Source organism: Salvelinus namaycush, chromosome 10 (assembly GCF_016432855.1).
Source record: "Salvelinus namaycush isolate Seneca chromosome 10, SaNama_1.0, whole genome shotgun sequence".
NCBI lineage: Eukaryota > Metazoa > Chordata > Actinopteri > Salmoniformes > Salmonidae > Salvelinus > Salvelinus namaycush.
In genome coordinates this window covers 28,433,439-28,452,993 of record NC_052316.1, presented here as the reverse complement: position 1 = coordinate 28,452,993, position 19,555 = coordinate 28,433,439, and positions in this window count along the sequence as shown.

Here is a 19,555-nt window from a genome sequence, read left to right as displayed (position 1 = left end):
GATAGTATAATATAGTGAGGCAGTCCAAAGAGGTTGGGTTCCACAATTATGTTTTGTTTTCTACAAATACACATTTGTCTCTTGTCTCTGTCATTGTTGTCACATGTGCTCCCTCTCTGGTCTCTAGGTCACCAGGCTGCTCATGATGGCGCACACCTGTCACCATCGTTACGCGCACCTGCGCGTCATCACTCACCTGGACTCCATCACTTCCCTGATTACCTTCCCTATATATGTCACTCCCTTTGGTTCCTTCCCCAGGCATTATTGTTTCTGTTTCTGTGTCATGGCTGTGCGTTGTCTGTGTTTCTTAGTTTGACTTGTGGTTATTTATTAAAACACTCACTCCCTGAACTTGCTTCCCAACTCTCAGTGCACATCATTACAATTGTATCATTGGTTCCCATTATCAATATTCACAATAACCGAGGTGGTTTAATGTGTTCATTTAGTTTTTTTTGGGGGGGGGGGGGGGGGGGGGATCATTTTGAAATTAGCTGTAATGCTGATATTAGTGTGTCTTTTTGCTCTTCCGCAGTAATTGTTTTAAAGGTTAATTGAGCATGTCCTAACCAAAACATAGATGTGTGTCCTTATCCTGACTGTGATCTAATTATTTGCAGTTCTCACATGTTGACCCAGAAGGATATGACTAATATGAAATAGGAGATAATAGGAGACTAATATGAAATAGGAGATAACAAGATTATAGTCCCAGAGGTCTGAAGCAGATTCAATGAGGTGAGTAATTCAGAAGTGTGTGAAAGAGGTCAAGACTCTGGGGTAAGGGGTTTTAAAGGGTACACCACACTTTAAGCAGCAGTTGTTAGTGCCTGTGTGTTTCTCGCCAAGTCATTTTCAGCTCTCTGGCATGGTTTGGGCCCAAGGGTACCAATGGCTCTCCTAGAGTCTTAAGAATGATGGGAAACTACTGGCCAAGCATGGCTCTTTGAGATGTGGATGTTGGAGTTGGCGGTGTTGGATATCTGATTATAGGAGTGCACTAAGACGTACTGAGCTTCTCACATCCCACATCAAGACTTTGAACACAGTTATTGCTTTAATATGAAAATAAATGTTTAGTGTGATATTACATTTTGTTTTTAGAGATGTGAAGTAGAGCAGTGTTTATACAGTAGCCTATATGCATTATCATTTGACACATTAAATAAAATACTGGTACACAACAATTTATTGTCCAAATTAATCTCCTAATAAGGTTGAAGAGATGGCAATAATTCCATAAAGGAATTGTGCATGCGTCAAATGAGGAGCTGAATAGGAGCGTCTTAAATCAGGGGTTTTCAAACTGGGGTCCGTGGCTCCCTAGGGGTTCTCAGAGGTACTGCAAGGGTCTGTGATTTAAAAAAATATATAATCTGAAAAAATAAAAAATTGGATTTTTTCAAATTATTTAATGAATATCGCTGGCTACAACATAATACCATTGTGGATACTATTTTCATGTCTCTGCGTCCAATATGAAGAAAGTTAGAGGTAGTTTCACGAGCCAATGCTAACTAGCGCAATGACTGGAAGTTTACAGGAACAATTAGCAAGCTAGCTGTTCCGGTTCATCCGACTCTGGGGAAGTAGATAAAAGGCTTCCTTTTCAAAATCTTGAACGATCCCTTTAATATAGATGAAAATTACAGTCATTGAAGCTATACTGAACGAAATAGAAATGCAACATGCAACAATTTCAAATATTACAGTTCATATAAGGAAATCAGTCAATTTAAATAAATGTATTAGACCCTAATCTATGAATTTCCCATGACTGGGAATCAGTGGAGGCTGCTGAGGGGAGGACGGCTCATAATAATGGCTGAAACAGAGCAAATGAAATGGCATCAAACACATGTATTTGATACCATTCCACTCCAGCCAATACCGCTAGCCCGTTCTCCCCAAATAATGTGTCACCAACCTCCTGTGCTTGGAATACAGATATGCATCTGTTGGTCACAGATACCTTAAAAAAATGGGCCTCACAATGGGTTTCAGGATCTTGTCACGTTATCTCTGTGCATTAAAATTGCCATTGATACAATGCAATTGTGTTTGTTGTCCGCAGTTTATGCCTGCCCATTCCATAACCCCACCCCCACCATGGGGCACTCTGTACACAACGTTGACATCAGCAATCCGCTTGCCCACACGACGTCATACACGTGGTCTGTGATTGTGAGGTCGGTTGGACGTACTGCCAAATTCTCAAAAACAATGTTGGAGGTGGCTTATGGTAGAGAAATTAACATTCAATTATCTGGCAGCAGCTCTGGTGGACATTCCTGCAGTCAGCATGCTAATTGCACACTCCCTCAAAACTTGAGTCATCTGTGACATTGTGTTTGTTGTGTGACAAAACTGCACATTTTAGAGTGGCCTTTTATTGTCCCCAGCACAAGGTGTAATGATCATGCTCTTTAATCAAGAGAATCTGCTAGATGACTAAAATGTAAAATGTAAATATTTTATATACAGATCTCGTATAACTGTAGTGATTCATTTAAAAATAAAACGGTTTTATATTGATGTCACAAATGCATCATTCGTACAGTTCTTCATTTAAAAAATTGTTATTTGTTACATTTGACTGTGTAAAACCTAGCCGTACTACTTATTTCTCTGAGAGTGAGGAGGATATATAGCGTTTTATAACAAAACATGATTATTTGTCTCTCTGAAATGAAACCATTAATTAAGTGATAGATTTCAAACAAATACATGTCTGTCACTGAACCCCATTCCATGATTAGATGGTGACAAAGCACACCAATATCTTTCATAAGTTCTTTAAACAATGAAATTCAAATTTACCAACATTTCAGTAAAATTATATATAGCGTTTTGGAATAAACTCTTCATTTGGTGGTGACACTTTACATTGACTTCTCCCAGAAAGCTTCTCACAATAGTCCTGAGTAGTTCAATGTGACATGCTGATGCGTGTGTTTGGTTCAGTGCATTAGAGGAAAAGGAGCCTGTTTTAGCCCAACATGTTTAATGTGTATCCTGTGGTTCTGACAGCCCACACACATACACAGCCATTAGCTTTTACCAACACACATTTATTTTATGCCACAAGCTCTGCTTGCCGTGGTCGTGATTCACACGCTGGTCCTGCTATTTTGGTGCTTGATCTCACTGTCCACATATTTATATATTTTGAAAATGTCAAAGTAAGATGTCAGTGCCCACGTAGACATTCTGTCGATAGAAGTGTTGACACAAAACAATAACCTCAGGCGGCTTTGATTGCAATCACTGCATATGACCAGCAAGCCCTTTGGCAAGGTGTGAATGCAATTTAGGACGTGTTAAAACCTGCCCGGTCACTCCACTTTTCCCATCTTCTAAGCTCGACCACCACGCCTCCAGATGCAAGAGGTGTCTCTTGTAAATTAACCTGGCAGGAGTGTAGCCTACTACAGTGCTGTGGGAACCCCTTACGACATGCACAGCAAATAACATGCAGATGTGACCTGCAAACAAAAGGGCTTTTCACACCTGAACTGCAGCGTCGAGGGAGACTGATGGAATCTGTGTGTACATTCACACTGGTGATGAAAACATTGACAGCCTTTCTATCTTTGATTAATAATCAGAAAGGTCTCTAAATAAGCATTTTATGATGAGTTGATATCAGGTGAACATTTTGTGTGGCCCTGTATTAGCATGTTCAAATCGTCATATCTGTGTTTCATCCATCTCTTGTTCTATTGCCAGGAATAACATAGAGGGTAGTTAACCAAATTATATTAATGATTATAATTAATAATACTGAATAATATGAGTACTCTTGGCTACTATACTGCAAACCTAAAAGAAGATTGTATACAATTGTTCAAGGCGACCAGCAAAATATTAATTTGGTATGTGAAAGTTGTTGAAAACATGTACTTTTTGTGTAGGAAATGTATGAGTATCCTGCACCCTATTTTCTTTCAAGGGTCCTCCAATATTATTGACCTTGTGTTGGTATCCGCTGCACCGTTGAAGTGTGTATTACTGCTGTGTTGTTGTTGTGACCTTCCTCTCCACACATGTCATCTAAACCAGTGTGGCAGAGTAGTGTCATCTGCCTCCCCTGTAATACTGAGCCCTATGTCCAAGCTCTCATGAACAGGGCTCACTAGGGCTCACATAATCTCAACAGGAAACTGGTTTGTTGACTGCATACCCAACTTTGTAACCTCATCTTATGTGGATAGTCCTCGTCGTCATTAGCAAATGCACTTAAACATAAAGATATTGGTGGTCTTCCCAACTGAAGTACAGTATGCTCAAAAGCTGTGGCAATTTTACTAAGCAGTAGTCTCTTTCAAGTTTCAAGTTAAGTTTGAATGTCACATGCACAACTATGTCTTTCTTGCAAGCTCTAAACCCAACAATGAAGTAATCAGTTACAATGTAATACTAAAAATAACATAAGGTAGAACAAAAACACAAGAGAAATAAAAATAAGAAATAAGAACACGAGAAAGTAACTAAGCATGCTATTTTGAAACCAAAATATAAACGCAACATGTTTCATGAGCTGAAATAAAAGATCCCAGAAATGTTCCATACACACAAAAAGCTTATTTCTCTCAAATTTTGTGTACAAATTTGTTTACATCCCTGTTAGTGAGCATTGCTACTTTGCCAAGATAATCCATTCACCTGACAGGTGTGACATATCAAGAAGCTGATTAAACAGCATGACATTACACAGTGCACCTTGTGCTGGGGACAATAAAAGGCAATGTCATTTTAGAGAATTTTAGAGAATTTTGAATTACATCCAACCGGCCACACCATCCCAGGTCCTCCACATCCAGCTTCTTCACCTGCGGGATTGTCTGAGACCAGCCACCCGGATGAAACTGAGGAGTATTTCTGTCTGTAATAAAGCCCTTTTGTGGGGAAAAACTCATTCTGATTGGCTGCGCCTATGCTCTCCTAGACCCACCCATGGCTGTGCCCCTGCCCAGTCATGTGACATCCAAAGATTAGGGCCTAATAAATGTATTTCAATTGACTGATTTCTTTATATGAACTGTAACGTAGTAAAATCATTGAAATTGTTGTATGTTGTGTTTATATTTTTGTTCAGTATATATACAGAGTCAGTCATTTCTAGTACCATATTTACAATGTGCAGGGATACTGGAATGATAGGGGTAAGGTTATTAGGCATTAGGATATAAACAGAGTAGCAGCAGTGTATATGATGATTCGTATGTGAGTGGGTGTGCGTGTGTGTAGAGTCAGTATAAATGTATGTGCATATTATGTGAGTGTGAGCAAATGATGGAGTGAGTGTTTGTGTGTGTGTTATTGAGTGCCAGTGTGCGTGAGTGTGTAGGGCCCTGTGAGTGTGCATAGAGACAGTGCAATATTTTTTATAAAATAAAATACATGGATCAACTCAGATAGTCCTTGTAGCCATTTTGTTAGCTATTTAGCAGTCTTATGGCTTGCGGATAGAAGCTGTTCAGGAGCCTGTTGGTGCCATACTTGATGCACCGGTACCACTTGCAGTGTGGAAGCAGAGAGAACAGTCTATGGCTGCAACTATGTGGACTCAGGAGAGGCGAAGGTCGAGAGCCATGCGTCCTCTGAAACACGACCCTGTCAAGCCGCACTGCTTCTTGACACACTGCTCACTTAACCCGGAAGCCAGCCACACCATTGTTTTGGAGGAAATACCGTACAACTTGCAACCAAAGTCAGCTTTCAGGCGCCTGGCCCGCCACAAGGAGTCGCTAGAGCGTGATGGGACAAGAACATCCCGACCGGCCAAATCTTCCCCTAACCCGGACGACACTGGGCCAATTGTGCGCCACCTCACGGGTCACCTCACACAGCCTGGGATCGAACCCGGGTTCAGTAGTGATGCCTCAAGCACTGCGACGCAGTGTCCTAGACCGCTGCGCCACTCGGGAGGCGAGTGGCTGGAGTTTTTAACGATTTTCCGGACCTTCCTTTCACCCCACCTGATATAGAGGTCCTGGATGAATATAGCTCAACGGTTGTGATGATAGGTGGTGTGTGAGATTGTGTTATATTTAATCATGTAACTCGGCATCTTGCACAAGGATGGGTAGGGGGCAGTATTTTCACCTCCGGATGAAAGCGTGCCCAAAGTAAACTGCCTGTTACTCAGGCCCAGAAGCTAGGCTATGCATATAATTGGTAGATTTGGGTAGAAAACACTCGAAAGTTTCTAAAACTGTTAAAATAATGTCTATGAGTATAACAGCACTGATATGGCAGGCGAAACCCAGAGGACAAACCATCCAGGGAATTTCTTTTGAGGTCATAGGATTTTCCATTTGTTTTCTATGGGATACCCTTATTATTAGGAACCTAGTTGCAGTTCTATGGCTTCCACTAGATATCAATAGTCTTTAGAAATTGTTCTATGTTTTTCTTTTGAGAAATTAAGAAGTAGTGCTATTCATGGTAAGTGTCACTCCAGTAAGTGTCACTTGTTTTGATGCGCAGGAACTGGAACATGCTTCATGTTGTTTTTATCCGGTATTGGAAACAGTTTATTCCATCTTAAATTGTATCGATTATTTACGTTTTAGGGTAGGATTAGGAACGTTGTTTGAAATGTTTGGACCAAGTTTACAGGTAACTTATTAGATACTTTGTAGGCATGTTGGGCGAGTTGAAACCGGTGTATTTCTGAATCAAATAAATTGACATTTTTGAGACATAAAGAAGGACATTATCGAACAAAAGGACCATTTGTGATGTTTCTGGGACATTTTGGAGTCCCAACAGAAGAAGATCTTCAAAGGTAAGGCATGAATTATATCGCTATTTCTGACTTTTGTGGCGCACCTGCCTGGTTGAAATATTTTCATGTTTGTATGCAGGGCGCTGTCCTCAGATAATCGCATGGATTGCTTTCGCCATAAAGCCTTTTTGAAATCTGACACAGCGGCTGGATTAACAAGAAGTTAAGCTTTATGTTGATGTGTAACACATATATTTTCAAGAATGTTAGATATTTGAATTTGGTATTTTTGAATTTCGCACTCTGCAATTTCACCGGATGTTGGCCAGGTGGGACGCTACAGTCCCACCTGCCCATAAAAATAGAAATAATAATAAATCATTATTTAAATATTTGGAGAAATGGTACAAAGCAGAGACAGTTTGAGGTGGTGGTGGTGGTGGTAGGGAGGGGGTAGGGTGTGTATGTGTGTGACATTTTTTAAATGAATACAAAAAGATGATGATAAGCAATTAGTTGAGCATGGAATCTGATTTAAAAAATAATTACACAATATGAAAGCAAGTGTAATTACCATTGGTGCCTGTGGCCTTAGCAGGTGATTTAAGATTTTGTTGATTATATTAATCTCCACTTCACATTCTGTAGTGTGCTCTGGCAGATATAATAGAGGACTTTTAACTCCTCTCCTCGTTTATATAGAAACTGTTGCTTCTCAAACAAAATGTTCTGTAAGGGTTTGTTTGTGGTCCAAAACCCTCTGTTCAATGTTCAGAATTACATTCGTGTGGTCAGTTTTTGACCTGACTGAGAATACTTTTGCTGCTCTGCCGACCATTATTGTTATAATAATATAATTACTCATTATGTAAGGTGAGACCAAGGTAAAGTATATTAGTCTGACCATGATTTCAAGCGCATGGATTTCTCTATCATGGAGTCACGAATTACCTAGATGGAAAACCTTACAGCTAAAATAATATTTAGGGTATAGTATACATTCTTGTTAGTAGGATGAACTAGCAAATTGAGATCAGTGGGTAAAGGATAAACCACAGAACTAGAATGTGTGATTTAATTTATATGACATGAACTAGTGTGGATATCTTATTAGAGTGACAATATTCAGTCATATTCTATGATAGTGTCAACCGGTCTTCGCTTCGCTCTATTGAGATTCCTCACCAGACAAATGGATCTTGATAACAGCCTTCTCCTCTCAGAGACACAACGAGCGCTATATTATCATTGTTGCACATCAGTATTTACTGCTTCCAGAGGGGCTTTTCCACAGCTCACTAAAGATGGAAAAACACAGGATAATTGTAGACACTCACAGGACACTGGTATATGAGCTGTGTACAGCTGTTTTCTAATCATTGATTTCTCCAAGAAATGCAATATTGTCAGTGACTTGCCATATTGATAAGGTTAATCATATTTATTTATAGGAAGACAACACATGTCTGTGAGTGATTTTTCTGGGCAGTTTGTAAACAATAGGGCAGGAAAAATTATTTGAGAATGGAACAATCTCCATCCAAAATCATCCTAAATAAATAAAATGATAGAGGACGTTTTTTCTTTGAATTGAAAATCACCTTTATAGACATGATGTATGCTAGGCTTATATAAGCAACATGTCTGGATAGGAAATATATTGATTCACCCCATGACACTTTCTCTACAGGCTCAACAGTACTGAGGTAAACAGTGTTATGATCAGAGAAGTTGAGGTGAGCATGGCTAAATGTAATTACTCCAGTGATATGTCACAGAGAAAGCAACCTTCCCACAATACCTCTGGTCCCGTCTCAAACAAGCCAATTAGAGCTGGGCATACAAATGCCAATCTAGACCTCCTACCCATCTCCAAACTCAGACTGCAGCGTGATCTAGAACTCGCAAAAGGTTGTGACATTTCACCACATTTCAGCCAAAGGCATCTGTTTCATTGATGAACAAGAGGTTTTAGCAGTCAGGTTTGGAAGGAAACAAAAACTGTACATTTCACAACCACATACAGTGTAAAGAAGGCTATGCTAATCGTACCCAATTTGTGCCGCTGAGTGGTCCTGTTTGTTTATTGGGGAATGTAGTTAAGACTCTTGAGAAGTGAGATCCCCCCGAGTACTAATGAGTCACAAAAGCTGCATCTAGTCATCAAATCCTTGCTTCCTCCTATACTTGTTTCCTCCAATTCCTCACCCCCTTTCAAAGCGCATTGGACAAGAGGATCAAAGGCTCCTCCCCTGGAACTAGTACTGTCTTCAGATACAGCCATTGTGTTTCGCATTTCATGAGCTACTATTTGGTAGTAATACTAATCAGGAAAATGACAATCACAATGACCTCCACAGATGAACCCATCTTACAGTAATCAAGCAAGGAGGAGGGAGTTTGAGTTAGAGAGAGACAGTTACAGATTAGCGTAGGAAGTGCAGAAGGGTGTGGATGAGTCAAGTGTAAACACTGACAGGAAATAGTAGTGGTTCATTACTGCACTCCTCCACGCCTTTGAGCTAAGGGTCGGTCTCAGGTTAATATGGTAAAAGATAATGGAACAGCTGGACCCAAAAAGAGGAGACATTTTTGGATGGATGCTCTAACAATCTAATGGCATATCCAAGTATTACAGTGTAATACACTCAGGTGGGCCATTGCTATCATTTTGATTCACGTTCTATAGATATGAATTCTGGGCTTGAGCGCTGAATGATTGCAGAATTATATTTTGTTTTGAGTGCTTCTACATGCCAGTGGGGAAGGTAGATCTTTAAGAGTCATTGGTTGAAAATAAATAAATAAATCCTAATCATATTTGTCCTTGATTTTCTTTAACTGCCTCTTATTCAACTTCCTCAATATCTCTATCCTCTTCCTCATCAGTTATAAATGCAAATCTGTATTCCCTTTAAACAACTATATCATCAATGTGACCAATTACAGCTCAAGCAATAACCCTCTTGTAAGGGATCTTCTCATATTTATTCATTCATTTGATATTTGCGGTATATTTCCCCATGGCGCTGAACATATTGTGTGTATCAGATATTGTTCCCACATGTGCATCAGTTACTGTATAACTGGAGTGAAACAGTGAAAACACACACATAAAGGTTAGAGAATCATCCAACACATTTTTGTATTAGTCACCTGAGATGTTTATGCAATAGAGCTAATGTGGATAGCATTGATGAGTTGTGGTTTAGCTTTACATATGACACGCATATGCATTAGGTTTCTCTAGCCTACTGTGACCCCAACATCCAGAAGAGATCCTACTACTGTAACTCGTAACATGTCATATGTTTTGCAAATTCGTAACATATTGTACGTTTAGAAAATTTATAACATAAAATACAAATTGTAATTCGTAACATATCATATGAAATGGGTGATGGACATCCACAAATTAATACATACCATATGAAACGTAACATATCCAGAATGGAGTGTCTTGGATTTGCATACAGAATACGGAATGCTCTGAGACCAGGTTGAAGAAGGAAACAGAAAAGGAATTCACTCAATAACCAGGTTTCCAGTAAAGTACATGTCAGATAAAAAATGTCATGACAGGCCTGATGGAAACAGAACATTTATTGGTAAACTTTCCAAATGTCAACACAAAACAAAATACGCAAGACAAGGTGGGATCTTTTTGTGTCGGTAAAATGAATTATGTGAGAAATGTCAGTGGAAACACATTTATAAAAAAATGTTGCCCCATTTTACTCCTCAATTTCATCATATCCAATTGCTAGTTATGATATTTTCTCATCGTTTCAACTCCTCAACGGGCTCAGGTGAGGCGAAGGTCAAGACATGTGTCTTCAGAAACATGACCTGCCAAGCTGCGCTGCTTCTTAACACACTGCTCGCTTAACCCGGAAGCACCAATGTGCCAGAGTAAACACATTTGACTGACAATCGAAGTCAGTTTGCAGGTGCTGGCCCGCCACAAGGAGTCGCTAGAGCATGATGAGCCAAGGGAAGCCTTCCCTAACCCAATTGGGTCACGGCTGGTTGTGACACAGCCTGGGATCGAACGCCAGCCTGTAGTGCGATGCAGTGCCTTAGACCACTGCGCCACTGATATAATAACCATCCTATCAAAGTAAACTTGGAGTCACGCGATGACACGTTGTGTGGTCCTCCCACACAACGTTAGGCTACAGATGAAATAAGTTATGATGAACTTCACAGGGTGGTGAAAGTGCAAGGTGATGCGCTTGTTGCTCCTTTCCAATAAATATGAGGGTCTTATTCTGGTGACATACGATACCCCCGGACAGGGCCAAACAGGCAGGATATAACCCCACCCACTTTGCCAAGGCACAACTCCCACACCACTAGAGGGATATCTCCAGCCACCAACTTAACATCCTGAGACAAGGCCGAGTATAGCCCACGAAGATCTCCCCCACGGCACAACCCAAGGGGGGTGCCAACCAGGACAGGAAGATCACGTCAGTTACTCAACCCACTCAAGTGACGCACCCCTCCTTGGGATGGCATGGAAGAGCACCAGTAAGCCAGTGACTCAGCCCCTGTAATAGGGTTTGAGGCAGAAAATCCCAGTGAAGAGAGAGGAGCCGGCCAGGCCGAAACAGCAAGGGCGGTTCATTGTTCCAGTGCCTTTCCGTTCACCTTCACACTCCTGGGTCAGACTACACTCAATCATAGGACCTACTGAAGAGATGAGTCTTCAATAAAGACTTAAAGGTTGAGACCGAGTCTGCGTCTCTCACATGGATAGGCAGACCATTCCATAAAAATGGAGCTCTATAGGAGAAAGCCCTGCCTCCAGCTGTTTGCTTAGAAATTCTAGGGACAATTAGGAGGCCTGCGTCTTGTGACCGTAGCGTACGTGTAGGTATGTACGGCAGGACCAAATCGGAAAGATAGGTAGAAGCGGGCCCATGTAATGCTTTGTAGGTTAACAGTAAAACCTTGAAATCATCCCTTGCCTTAACAGGAAGCCAGTGTAGAGAGGCTAGCACTGGAGTAATATGATCAAATTGATGAGTTTATAAACACACCATATAAGAGCAGGGAATATTATACAACAAGAGGAGGGACTCCCATTTTACAGTATTTGAAAACTCCTGAAGAAGGGATCTAATTCTGCACTAGACACGATTTGAAAAGCCATCATAGTGTTTAGAAGCTTTAGAGAGGAAACGACACCAAAAGAGAAGGGATCTAATTCTGCTCTACACAGGACTCTAACACCATAATAGTGTTTCCAAGAGTTGCTCTTGACTATGTGATGTTACAACACACCATGTCATGTTTCAGAACACCTCCGGATGAATTTTTCAGTACACCTTAAATCTGTCCCAATACCCTCACAACCATGTTTCAATACTCCAGCCAAGTTAAGGTTTTGGCTCCTTTAAGGTGATGGCAACTGAGCTGCCACTAGATTTAGTGTTACAAAGCACTTAATTTTAACAGTGTAGTATACTATTCAGCTGAAGCCATATTCAACACACCAGGCGTAGAATATGGGTTAACTGATGTTGACATGATGGACCTTTGACCATTTAGTACAGATAGTAATGACAAACTTGATTACAGTTTTATTGATGTCAATTGAAGAACACAGATGCACATTGCCATAGTCTAATTGTGTGAACTTACTGAGAAAAGGCTGGCTTTGAGAGAACTGGGGTCACACTACTGCTACTTAAATAGTATATTTGAGAAGATGGAAACAGAGAACTGACAGGTTGAATAAAATGGTTGACTGGCTCAGCATCTGTGTGGTTGCTGAACCAATCTGTGATGGTGTTAATTTGTTATGTACAACTTTGATAAATAGTGAAGTTTAACAGATGTTTAATCTTTCTAATGGGTTTACTGTACAACAGTATTTTTATTCTGAAACAGGCTACACATAACAGTTACACTTGCTCTGGACATAAATTAAAAAGTCTCAGATGACAATGTCAACCTGAGCTTGGTATGAAGCAATGTGTGCTTTGTTTCTATACTATCCATTGCCTGATTATGTCATAATGCTCTCTCATAAGGCTTTTGTTTGTATAAAGTTGTCTTATACAGGTCAACCATAACTTCTCACAGTAGTCTACAATACATGACTCTGTCCTGGTGACCCTTGGGTGGTGGTGCGTGAGAGCTAATGTGTATTAGTTTATCCACATCAAGTTTAATATTCTACTGCCTGCCTTCCTATTGTTCTATTTTGGGGTAAAGTTCGATTCGCTGACCCGCTGTGCAGGCTGGGGGCCTCAAATCTTATATTCCAGACTACATTGAGACATTAAGACTGTAAAATTTCCCTTCCATTACTTATATGAGTGGGGTGGAAAAACAGCAGTCACATACCAGGCAGTCGTGGTGTTTCATAGGACCTCTTGACATAAAGGCACTCGCCTGATTATGCAATTTCCTGCCTCCATAATACCCTTTCCGGACTAGTGCTGCCTCACTCGAGGATCTTCCACATACCAGAAAGACACCCTTTCTCTTCTCCAACAGAGTTGATGAATTCCAATGAACCACTAGCAAATTTTAAGTAGTTTTTTAAAACATATAAGCTGAATATTTATTTTAACAGTAGGTCTGAATAGCCTACTGTTCAATTCCCACGGTCATAAATAGTAAAGTTTTGTTCTTTAATATCGTGTTTTCATTACTTCTTGTCACTTTCTTGTCATGTCTGAACCCATTTGATTGACAATGAGGATATAAATTCATTAAGCTACAATATCTATTTCCTTATATTGACGGGTTGGTGTTATAAAGGCCTGGATTTAGACAATACGATAAAATAATTGTAAAACGAATAATATTTTCAGATATTATGTCAAACATATGGTGTTTTATATCTTATTAGTTTATTTGTTCAGGCAGAATGTTATTTCTGTTATAGCACCACGTTCCCTCCTAGCCTTACTCATCAATTAGATAGGCCCTAGTGTATGCACGCGTGGAATTAATGACGCAGTGTAGTGTCATTGATGTAGAGAGGGGGTGACCTCGTGCTTTAAAATTATTCCTGTGAAAGATTAGAAATCACAGATCGGCAAGAACATAAACCAAGAGCAACCAGAGACCGGTAATGATGAAGACCTCTCAGTGCCAAACCAGAGTCTCTCAGAGCGGCAGCGCGAGCTACGTGAGCGTTCTCAGCACCAGCGCAATGAACACGTTCAGCAGCACGAGCCTCGCGCTTCTTGTTCTCCTCATCTCAGCGATCCCAGTCTGCAAAAGTAAGTAAATATATATATTTTGACCATGCTTTGGGTATAGAATATGGACAGTCTTATGCATTGCTATAGGTCCAAGTCAAGATGTAAAAACGTAAAACTTTAGTCCATGGAAAATGTTTGCGGGTCTGATGTAGCCTAATTGAATAGTTTAGGGAAAATTTAGTTGTTCAAAACCATTCAACATAAATTGGTAATCAACAAGCTCATTTAAATCATTAAAGTTCAAGTCTATTTGCATTTACTACTTATTTAAGACATTTTTTGCAAAAAAACAATATGTTGAAAAGATTGAAAGGAACTTGTTTACCTTACAAAATAAAACATTATAGGTTTAAAGTGCAATGAAAGTTTACTTCTCCTTAAATAAAACTGTAGACCAAAGGTACAGTATATTTCAGTTCTTTACAATATGAATAGACCCATAAATGTTTAAACTCAAGATTCTTACACGTCAAACATATTGAGCGTAATTACGCATTCTTTTGAACTTGCGCAACGGAGAGAATGTTTGAGAAATATTTGACATACTTCAGCACTTTCAATTGGTAAGTTTTGTTATGAAGAGGCCCTGGTGTCTTGTTGGTTTATAACCTATTATCCAAGACTATTTTCGTTCTGTTATGGGATTTTCTCTGACTGGAATTGTATTTATTCTAAACTGTGCAGCATAGAGAACTGGTGTAGCCTAAGCATATAGAAGCTGCAACCACCAGTAGGCCTAATGCGACTTCAGCCTGTTGTTCTAGTACGTAATTACACGTTTACTCGAATGCCTCCACATAGCCATATACATAACATACATCAGTTGGAGAGGAACTCCTGTTTTGGTAATATTCTGTAAAATTTGGATTTTAGTGTACTCTTAAGTTCTAAAGTAAAACATTTCACTCAAACAGAAGGGGAACTAACAAAGAGTCACTGCCCAACAACCAAAATGAAACAGGTGGGGTTTTAGGAGGGATTCTGAAAGACACTCATGGGGTTGTCCACTGAAAGTTGACTAGCAACAACAACTGGAACCTTAAAGACATCCACCATGAGCGCCCACTAAATTTGCAAACAAAATAAAAACCCACACCAAACTTAATAAAGACAGGAAGCAAACAAAATCCGATAAAGGATTGTTTGTATAGAACACAAAAAGGGAGTGCCGACTAAAGGTGTTAACCCTCCGCATCCATCAAGACAACTGGAGCACTGGGCCAGCCACTCTTAAATAGTACCTGGGCTAGCACAGGTGAAACACCTTCCCACTAACAAGATGGCAACCAGTACAGGTGTAACACATATTGACTAATGAGGTGACACCAATCGATGAGCCCTACGTGCTAAAGTCCAACGTCAAAACATAAATGGAAAAACCTAAACCTGTAACAGTACTTACTGCATTGGTCATTTCACTCTCTCGCTATTCTCTCTCATGCATGGCTCTCTTCTCCCTTTCTAACTCCTTTCTTTGTTCTATGACTGACAGCTTGAATCTACTACAATTACCCCCCAGCCTTGCATGGGGCAGAGGCATGTCAGCCTAATCTGATGCAGGCAAACCGTGGCCTTGACAAACAGGCAAAATCTTAATGACTCCTAACAGTGGCTTGGATTTGGTTCCAAACAGCAATAATATCACAAATAATTGAAACAAATAGATTTACAATGGCAATTGTGTCAATCCCTCTTCAGTGACGTGAGAAATTATATTTGTTAAGGGTTATTTTCTGTGACATTGAGCGATCAATCAAATGTATTTATTTATAAAGCCCTTTTTACATCCGCCGATGTTACAAAGTGCTGTACAGAAACCCAGTCTAAAACCCCAAACAGCAAGCAATGCAGATGTAGAAGCACAGCCTCAATTTGTTGGTCACTATGAGTTTTTGAATATGAACAGATATGATTAAAGCGTAACATACACTCTTAGAAAAAAAGTTATCTAAAACCTAAAAGGGTTATTCGGCTGTCCCCATAGGGGAACCCTTTGAAGAAACCTTTTTACAGAGGGTTCTACCTGAAACCAAAAAGGGTTCTATCTGGAACCAAAAAGGGTTCTATGGGGATGACCGAAGAATCCTTTTGGAACCCTTTTTTTCTGAGTGTAGGAAAGCTTCAATGCACTCTCCAATTCCCCATCCTCATGTTATGTTGTTAAAATGCATTAATTGATGTCTGTGATGCACTGGAAGTGGATTGTTATGGCTGTGTAATCACAATCTGCACATTCCTACCACCTTACTGCTACAGCATCAATACGATGATAGAGATGTAATGATTGTTGTGTCTGTCTGTTTCAATGGAAGGTGTTCCAATACAACAGCAGAGAGCAAATATATACCAGAACCAGCTTCTCAACCGGGTAGGCCACAGAACTACAGCACATCTCTTTCTCTCTCTCTCTCACTCTCTGTGTCTCTACATTTTCCCATACTAAGACTGTGAGTTGTTGCTTTCCTTTGAAACAAAGAGATGTGTATTTTTCACTCCCCCTCTCATAACAGCACTCACCTGTCTTGTCTCCCATAGCTTGAAGATGTGTGCTCATCCTACTTTTCTGCAGACCTGCCATTTCGGGTGAGTAAGACTAGAATTATGAAATTATCAAAGGAAAGTTAAATAAAGGTACAAAAAAAGCACTGAAGGGAAAAGATGCATGTTCAATGTTTTCTCACTCTCGTATATTTTCAAGTTCAGGATCAATTCCAATTATGATCAAATTGAACTAGTCACTTACAGGCTTGAAATGAAAAAGTGTGTACAACTGTATCAGATTCTTTCTCTCACCTCCTCCCCCTTGCTCTCTGGTTGCTACTCTAGACACCTGATGTTTTGGGAGAACTCTGTGTGTTAATCCTTGAACAGAAGTCTAAGGTATTCCACCCTTCATGTTCCAGCATAGTAGCTCAAACAATAATCATATCACATGTACACACATAGTGGTTTATTCTGTTCTGTGAGCACAGCACAGTTGCACATACACTGAGTGTACAACACATTAAGAACACCTCCTACTATTGAGATTCCCTCAGAACAGCCTCAATTTGTCGGAGCATGGACTCTACAAGGTGTCGAAAGCGTTCCATAGGGATGCAGGCCCATGTTGACTCCAATGCTTCCCACAGTTGTGTCAAGTTGGCTGTATGTCCACTCTCTGAATGGCACATACACAATCCATGTCTCAATTCTCTAAAGGCTAAAATATCCTTCTTTAACCTGTCTCCTCCCTTTCATCTACACCGATTGAAGTGGATTTAACAAGGGACATAAGTAAGGGATCGTAGCTTTCACCTGGTCAATCTGTCATGGAAAGAGTTTTGTACACTCAGTGTATATGCAGTGTTTAAAGGAGTAGTTCACGAATCCATGGTTCAGTTGTTTTCAAACAGCCATTACAAACTTCAGCTACCTTTATCCACCTCTAGTGAAAAATCTATGGAAGTGATGGCGGCACGTGAGCATGTTGTCACGCCCTGACCTTAGAGATCCTTATTATTCTCTATGTTTGGTTAGGTCAGGGTGTGACTTGGGTGGGAAAATCTATGTTTTCTATTTCTTTGTGTTTTTGGCTGAGTATGGTTCCCAATCAGAGGCAGCTGTCTATCGTTGTCTCTGATTGGGGATCATATATAAGTTGTCATTTTCCTTTTGGGTTTGGTGGGATCTTGTTTTCTGTATAGTTTATTTGCCTTACAGAACTGTGCGCTTTCGTTTTTGTCGTTGTTATTTTGCTTTTGGTGTCATCAATAAAAATAATGATGTACGCATACCACGCTGCACCTTGGTCCGGTCATTCCACAAACGAGAGCCGTAACATATGTTTTCTTTTTAAATGGCCAAATCACCTTTAAGTAACATCAAACCAAATATTTCAGGTGATTTGGACATATATTTTTTAAACATGCACACATGCCACCATCATTTCCATAGATGTTTAAATAGCAGTGGTTAAAGTTAGCTGAAGTTTGTAATGGCTGTTTAAAGAAAACTGGACCATGGATTACAGTTTATCCTGGCTCATAGACTACTTTCAGGGTGAGGAACCATCTAACATCAAGTTGTAAAATAGTGAACTACTCCTTTAATAATTTTCAATAGTAAATTTAGTTTTGTTTTCTTGTCATTGCAGGACATGAAAGTGCGGGACAATCCTAGTAAAAGGGTAAGTGTGACATTGTCGGTTTTATCATGTCTGCTTCATCATGTCTTTCATCTGTCTATTGAAATATGTTCCCTTTAGTGAGCGCCTATCAATGCAATCAACATAAAAACTTTTGAAATGTTTTATTTGTGTGTGTGTTTTTGTGTGTTTGCTTGTGTATAGTTTTTATTTCATTATGCTAAGCAACAAGGTGCTGGCCTAACAGAGGGGGCGGTAAGTTGGGTTAAAGTTCACTTTGCACTGCTTGACAAGGCACACTGCATTTTTTTATTCGTTGTTAGTTGTACTGTGCTTTTAGTATTGTATTACTTATTTACTCTAGAACATTAATTTTTTTCCGGAAAAACTGTTACGTTTTAGCTTAGTTTTTATTTCCAGAGTAACCAAAATATTATCAGGCATGAATTGCAAACTCTTCTGCATATTACATTACCCCAGCTCTTACCTTCTCAAAATGCATGCACGCAGACAAACACAGACCCTATTGCTGCCCAGTCCCTCAGATTGTTAACATAGTCAGTTCTCAATAGCTGTCCTCCAAGGAGATAGTCCCCTACATTTCTGGTTCTTGGTATAGAAAATAGTTTTCCATAGTTTTCTGTGGTATAAAGAAAGTTGGAAAAGCACTGCTCCACCTGTCACAGTGCTTCCCTTCTCCTTGTCTCTTGCTCTGCATGCAAGATGCGCACTTTCTTGGAAACAATTTTAGGTGCGGCATGTGTCCACATCCATATATCTTGTCTTGTTTGCACAAGTTACTTTGAATTCCTCATGCCTCCCTCCCTTCCGCTGTGTCATCAGTTTGACTGACGTGGGGAACACCATCAGTGTAAATGAGATAAACAGAAATGACAAGGAACAGACACATTTTCTGCCCCATCTGAATAATTCATGGCAGACTGTATTTTTAATTGCCAACCATTTTCTTCTCAAGTCTCCCAAGTTATTGTAATGGAACCAAAATGCCATCCTCTATTTCTAGTGAAGGCTTCATTAATTCATTTAGGATATAGCTTTGTTTACAGTCACTGGGCAGAGATTGGCTTTGCAAAGGTTTGTTATAGTTTGTCCTCAGAGGATGTTAGCACAGTAAAATCAAGTTGAGTTGACAAAATGTCAAATATGTCAACCAGATAACAATGAAAATATGACGTATTTCCTAGACATTGTGCATGGCCTGCATGTGAAGAGCGTGCTGTCACTATGTGCTTTGTTGATCTAAACATGAATGCAGAGTCTGCAAATGAACACAGGGTTGTACTGAGGTGTGTGTGTGTGTGTGTGTGTGTGTGTGTGTGTGTGTGTGTGTGTGTGTGTGTGTGTGTGTGTGTGTGTGTGTGTGTGTGTGTGTGTGTGTGTGTATGGGGTGTCTAGTGGTAATGTGTGTGTATATGGAGTCCTCTCTGCAGCCCCCAGCCCTTTGTC